Raw genomic sequence first — 7,402 nt, 5'->3', positions numbered from 1 at the left:
CTTCTACACTCTACTGCTATGACAAGCTGCAAAGCCCTCCAGCCTGCATGTTCACCAGCATACATACAGGTAGGGATACACCCAGCTGCAATATATGCAGGCAGGCTCTTTAACCAGCCCCTGCATGGGAAGGCTTCAGCTAGGGCACCTCCCAGTTCCTAAGGCACGCACCCCTTCTGGAGTATAAACCCAAAATTATACCATCTTGCGCTGCAAAGGGAACTGTACAGCGTAAACTCTTAAAATTCACCTCCTCCCTCAATGTGGAGAGGAATATGCAATAGTTTTCTCCCCCTGAGTTAGGATTTCCACACACTGGTTTTAGATAAAGCAAAAACAAATTGATTAACTACAAAAGATAGATTTTAAATGATTATAAGGGATAGGCTGAAGGGTTAATGTCTAGCTATTCCACCTGGAAGCAGGCGGGTCACACCCTGACTGTTTCCTAGGAGCAATGCACACATTGCTCTATCCAAGGACAAGGGCTAGATATGAACCCTGAGAACTTGATTGTTTGGACAGCAACTGTGGGAGGTTTCTTTAGCCTGGGCTCAAGGCCTGAGAACCAGGATTGTAGTAGATAGAGGATGGTAACTAAGCATATGAATCAACGTCATACATTCCTTTGTGTAGCAGTGTGTAATGCTTAGGGGGAAAAATATAATAAAAGGAGAAGGTGGAAGGCAGGGGGGGCAGAACAGCCCATCTCCGCTGACCAGCCTGTTTGCTTGCATAAAGCTGTGTTCTGTCTCATCACTGAACCGCAACAACTGGCGCCCAAACGTGGGGCCCTCAGCACTCACCTCGCCCGGCAAGGGTTTCAGACGCGTCACTCATCCACTTCGTGGATCCCGGTGAGTATTTTTCATTGTGGTAAGTATGGGAAGCTCCCTCTCTGCTTTGCAAGTGCAACACCGTAATGAGCTGCAGTATTTGCTGCGTAAGGCTCAGCATGACTGCCCGGCTCGAGAACTCACTCTCCTGCTACAGGAGGTGCGTGCCAAGTGCCCGTGGTATCCTGAAGCTGGAAGCCTTAAGCTAGAGGACTGGGAGCGATTGGGCCAGACATTGCACAAAGAGCCTCGGGTACCCGTGCAGGCTTTACATGCCTGGCACCTCTGCCGCGACGTGGTACAGCATGTCGCCTCGGACAGACCCTCCCTCGCGAGGCTGGTGCTCTCGCCGCCCCCGTCCGCCCCTGCAGTCATCCCCCCTCCTGGCGATGCGACACAGCGCGTCGCCTCGGAAAGGCCCTCTTCAGCACCAACAGAGGAGCTGCCGATCCTGCCACCCCCGTCCGCTCCTGCAGCCATCCCTCCCCCTGCTTCGCCCCCAGTGCCTCTATTACCACCGCCTCCCTGGCCTTCCCCACCGGAGCCGGTGTGTGATCACCCTCCCCCCATGGGGCCCCCCGGAGAGTCATCTGCATCTGCTCAGAAGCTTTCGCTGGTGCAACAAATGGTTCACGCAGCGAAAGCTCGATCAGATCTTACAGCAGAGGAGCTGGCTGATCTGGTCTCCGTTTGCCCGGTGACCTGGCAGAATGATGACCAGGGCAACCCCGTGGGCACCTGGACCACTCTGCCATACTCGGTGGTTAGAGAGGTAAAGAAAGCAATTCGTGAATTTGGCCTGACTAGCACCTTTGTGCGTGGTCTCATTGAAGGGATGGGTGCTGGGTACTCCCTAATCCCTGAGGATTGGAAAACGCTGCTGCGCATGATGTTGTCACCCAGTCAGTATGTTATTTGGCTTAGTGAGTATCGGCAGATGGCAGAACGCCAAGCCCAGGTATATAGAGAGCATGGTATCATTTATGAGCATTTGGCAGGGGAGGGCCAGTTTGCTACTATTGAGATGCAGTCTCAACTCCCTCAGGCCGTCTTCCCCATTATTTCCACCTGTGCCCAGCATGCTTTCAAGAAGGTCCCGGATTCAGGCAAGCCTACCAAAAGCTTTGTCAGTATCCGTCAGGGTGCCTTAGAGTCCTTTTTGGATTTTACCAACAGATTGCAGGAGGCTATCCTCCGACAGGTGGATAACACTGAGGCAGCTCACGAGCTCCTGTTAAAATTGGCAGTTGAAAATGCAAATGAGGATTGCCGCCGTGCTCTCCAGGCAGCACAAGTCTCTGGTATTTTAGAGCTCTCAGACATGCTGCGGGCGTGCCAGAACATTGGCACACAAGCCCACAAGGCTGGAGTTCTGGCTGCCGCCCTCAGAAAAACTGGGAAGGAGGGGAAGCGCTGTTACCGCTGTGGAAAGGAGGGTCATTTTCAGCGGGAGTGCCGCTCATCTAAGGCACCAGCCCGACCCTCAAAGAAGTGCCCCAAGTGTGGGAAAGGTTATCACTGGGCTAATCAGTGTCGTGGCGGGTCAGGAAACCGCGCGACGGGTCCCCCCCGAACCCAGGGCCAAACAGGGGTGTTTCCTACTCAGGCAATCGCTCCTCTGCCTTGGAATCCGTAGACTCTATGAGGGCAGCGACTGCTGGAAGTGCAGGGCTTGATTTGATCATGCAGGAGGACACTGACTTTCGGCTGCCAGGGGAGGTCTGTGCCATACCTACACAGGTGATGGGACCTCTCCCTGCCGGCTTTGTAGGTCTTGTTCTCCCTCGCTCACATGCTGGGAAACAGGGCTTTTTTGTCATTCCAGGGGTCATTGATGCTGATTACACTGGCATTATTAAGGTTCAGGTGTGGACTCATCTTCCACAGTCGCTCCCGCGTGGACGGTCAATTGCACAATTGATTTTAGTCCCCTATCAGGTGCCAGCTGCCGAGGATTGAACTCGGGGTGGAGGAGGCTTTGGATCTACGTTGTCTCACTTGCCATCTCACAGCGCGTCGTCTCCACTTGTTGCTCTGACAATGTCAGTCCGCCCCTCGAAACCTCAGTTAACACTTCTCTTAAATGATGTTCCTTTTACAGGGCTGGTGGACACTGGAGCTGATGTTACAGTGATTCGTGATCTGGAGTGGCCGGTTAGTTGGCCTACGGTTCCTTCTAAAGAGTTGTGGGGGATTGGGGGTAGCAAACCCGGGCGCCAAAGTTTGTCTTGGGTCACGGTCTCTAAACCAGGAGGCCGTGCCCTTGCTACAATCCGCCCTTTTGTGCTCCCTGTCCACCTCAATATTTGGGGCCGTGATTTACTTACAAAGTTAGACACCACCCTCGATATTAACATCTGATGGCTCTCCCCACCGAGGTGTAGTCACTTATCAGTTGGGTGACCCCCCTCGTTGGCATTCTCGTTTTACACTGCCTCAGCGTTCTGCACAGCGTTCAGAATTGGCTGCTGTTATTTTGGCTTTTCAATTTTTTGCTGATTGTCCCTTTAATTTAATTGTGGATACCCATTATGTTTATCAGGTAATTGATCATTTACCCCTTGCCCTCATTACCCCTCAGGTTGATGCAGACCTCCTTCACCTGTTTTTGTCTTTACAGCATCTTCTTGCCACTCGTCATTTCCCTTACTTTGTTGCTCATATTCGCAGTCATACCCCTCTGCCTGGGCCACTCACTGAGGGCAATGCACGCGCCGATCGCGCATTGCGTGGTCAGGTAAATTCCCTTTTTTCTGACCCCATTGAAAGCCATGCCTTTTTTCATCAGTCTGCCTCTGTTTTGGCCCGGCAGTTTCACATTCCTGTTGATCATGCACGTTCCATTGTTCGTTCCTGCCCCCACTGTGCTGCTGCTGCTCCTACTTTTTCTTATGCCGTTAACCCCCGAGGTACCGCAGCAAATCAGCTGTGGCAAATGGATGTTACTCATGTACCACAATTCCGCCCCTATTCATTTTTACATGTTTCCGTTGATACTTATTCAGGCTTCCTTTGGGCAACCCCACAACGTGGGGAAGCCACTAACAAAGTTATTCACCATTTGCTGGCCTGCTTTTCTGTTATGGGTCGCCCTTGCCAAATTAAAACAGATAATGCCCCAGCCTACTGCTCTGCAGCCCTCTCCACCTTTTGTGCCCGCTGGGACATCCGTCTTAAACACGGAATCCCTTATAATTCCACGGGCCAAGCCATTGTTGAACGTGCCAATCGCACACTCAAAACCTTGCTAGATAAACAATTAAAACAAGGGGAGCTGCGTCTCCGAACCTTAGGAGACATTCAACAACAGATGTATATCCTCTTGTTTACTTTAAATAATTTAACACTGAATGCAGATCAGCAGACCCCTGCGGATCGGCATTTTCACAAATCTGAGGTACTGGAAAGACCGCGTGTCTTTTACCGTCAGCTGCCCGATCCACAGTGGCTGGGCCCAGCACCTCTAATCACTTGGGGTCGGGGATATGCTGCTGTGTCTCTCCCTGCAGGACCGTTGTGGGTTCCAGCCCGGTGCGTGCGACCAGCACTTAAACAACATGGCATGGCACCAGGGGCTGTCGAATCCCATACCAGAGTTTCAGCTGACCTTGGAGGAGACCGCGTTGCCCCCCGAGTCGACAACGGCGGGACGGAAACGGAGGAGGCGTAACGTCCCAAGCCAGCCCGTGACATGGGGAGCAGTAAAAGCATTGGTCGCCACGGCTCAACGAAAACTGGCAGCAGATCAGCAGCCAGAAACTCCTAAGACTTTGTGGCGATTCTCGCCCAAATCACTGCTAATTCTGTGATGATTGTGTGCCTTTTGTGCCTGCTATTTCCTGTAGGGGTTGGCTCGGAAGCGCCTCCCCCGTTACAAGCCCGAAGGAGAATAAGATACTGCTCTTTGCTTATGCTAATCTTTTCTCCCAGTACTCTAGCATGGCTAATTGGGGCCCGGCCAACTATACTCCGCCTTGCACGGCTATATCCCTTCACACACCGTACCCGGCCGGGGCTCACAATGTCACCTGTGCGCGTGTAGTTAACTGCACTAGTACAAAGGTGCCCTTAGGCTGTCAAAAAATTTCTCAATCCCTTTTAAATTGTTCCCATGCTGTTAATGTTTTATATAATTATGGCCATATCATCCTACCATCAGGATGGGTTTTTACTTGTGGTTCATGCACCTTTAATTATATTCCTGCAAATTTAAGTGATGGCACCCTTTGCTGTCTTAGTAGAATGATACTTATATTGCCTTTTGCTGGTCACAATTGTAGTAAAAGAAGTGTACCTCTTTTAGATGATTATATTGCAGATGTTAAGCTTTTGGTTATTTTGTGTTTGTAATCATTGGGCTTATTTTTTGTTGCTGCTGTGTACAATGTATTCCTTCCTTGTTAAGACTTTGTAAAATTTTTGCCCTGGAAAGCTCCCCAGGTTATGTCCTTGTCTGTCTGGGAGTTAAATAGCATGATAAAACAAATTGGCGGCTACCATGAGATGGCCAACTTCAATAAACAAAAAAAGGGGAGATGAAGGGTTAATGTCTAGCTATTCCACCTGGAAGCAGGCGGGGCACACCCTGACTGTTTCCTAGGAGCAATGCACACATTGCTCTATCCAAGGACAAGGGCTAGATATGAACCCTGAGAACTTGATTGTTTGGACAGCAACTGTGGGAGGTTTCTTTAGCCTGGGCTCAAGGCCTGAGAACCAGGATTGTAGTAGATAGAGGATGGTAACTAAGCATATGAATCAACGTCATACATTCCTTTGTGTAGCAGTGTGTAATGCTTAGGGGGAAAGATATAATAAAAGGAGAAGGTGGAAGGCAGGGGGGGCAGAACAGCCCATCTCCGCTGACCAGCCTGTTTGCTTGCATAAAGCTGTGTTCTGTCTCATCACTGAACCGCAACAATAGGCAACAGATCAAAACAGATTACCTAGCAAATAAGCAAAACACACAAACTAAGCTTAATATACTAAATAAATTGGATATGAATAGCAGATTTTCACCCTTAGTGATGATACAAGCAGGCTGCAGATTCTTAAGGGGCAAGCTGCACTTGCTTACAGCTTAGAATCCCCAGGTGTTCCATTCACAGGCTAAAAATCCCTTTAGCCTGGGTCCAGCACTTCCCCCAGTTCAGTCTTTGTTCCTCAGGTGTTTCCAGGAGTCTTCCTGGGTGAGGAGTCAGTGAAGAACCAAGATAATGTCACTCCCCTGCCTTATGTAGCTTTTGCATATGGTGGGAACTCTTTGTTTCAAAGCTTGCTTCCCGTGCCAGTCAGTGGAAAAATACTGACACCCGAAGATGGAATCCAGCACCAGGTGACCTGGTCACATGTCCCTATAGTGTCATAGCAGCCATTACTCGGAAGCTGTTTGTAGCATCCTCAAGAAGGCTCCCCAGGTGGGAGATAGGCATTTCCTAAGGCCTATTGTTCTCTCTAATGGCCCTTCCCCACCCACTATCTAGGCTGAAAACATCTTGTCTAGTGGTCGTTCCCCAGGTGTAAACACATTTGTAATACAGATACATAGTCAATATTCCTAACTTCAAATGCAAAAATGATACATGCATACAAATAGGAAAATCATATTCAGCAAATCATAACTTTTCCAATGATCTCTCACATGACCCATCTTGCATAAAATACATCATAACTATGTCATAATCATATCATAATAATACTGCTATGAGGAGTTCAGTGTCACAGTCACTCCAAGCACATTTCAGTAAAGATTGCAGAGAAAATTACATGGTCTTCTACTCCAAGTCTGTAAAATCAGTGTCTGCATAACTGTCTCAGGACAACAGCAGGCTGGGCCTGTCTAGACTCAAATCACCGGGTTCCCAGTGTTACCAACTATCACAATATTTGGGTGGTTTCTTAAAACCCCAGCTCCTGGAGTCAGGTGATCCTATGAAATGCTCAACTTTAAGTTAAAAAAAAAAATAAGGAAAGAAAACCCAAATCCTAAAAGCTCACATATTAAAAGGGAAATGAAAAAACCCTATTTTTCACTCATGATTTTAAGCCAATTTTATGATTTTTCTGGTGGTGAGGCTGACTCCTGGTTTTCAAATCCCTGGAATTTGCAATACTGAGTCTGTTAATTAACACAGGGAAACACCATTTCTATTCTCATGGCCAAAGCCTAGTAGGGGATAAAAATAGTATGGGAGTAATCAGGTTATTGGCAGTTATTGGCACAGGAAATTCCCTTCATACAAGAGGGCAGCATGGATGAGTCATGGCTCTACGGGGGGACGACGGTTCTTCCTAATTCCCAGAAGCTGTTATGAATTTCTTAGGGACTTTGAGATCTATTGATGAAAAAGTGCTATATATAAGGGAGGTATTATTATTATTATTGAGGGTCAAATGATCTCTCGTGAGATGTGCCATGCTACCAGGCCATTCCAGCAGCCTAAGTCAGGAAAAGAGTGACAAAATGGCTGCTCCCTGCCATACAAAACCAGTTGCCTTAGTAACCAAAACATAGTTCACTTGTAGAGCACGTGCACAGGAAGAGTAATACCGGAGATTCCTGTAGC

General features: G+C 48.7%; 1 long non-coding RNA gene across 1 annotated transcript; it reads left to right on the top strand.

Annotated features, from left to right (window-relative positions):
* Window positions 1-403: 403 nt before the first annotated feature.
* LOC311517255 lies at window positions 404-5,676 on the top strand. The gene is made up of 3 exons (XR_014710648.1): window positions 404-857; window positions 2,938-3,573; window positions 4,346-5,676. It is a non-coding gene; the product is annotated as an uncharacterized lncRNA (long non-coding RNA).
* Window positions 5,677-7,402: the final 1,726 nt, after the last annotated feature.

This window comes from Lepidochelys olivacea (assembly GCF_965140295.1).
Source record: "Lepidochelys olivacea isolate rLepOli2 genome assembly, chromosome: 2".
In the NCBI taxonomy this organism is placed as follows: Eukaryota; Metazoa; Chordata; order Testudines; family Cheloniidae; genus Lepidochelys; species Lepidochelys olivacea.
This window is presented reverse-complemented; position numbering and strand designations above follow the sequence as displayed.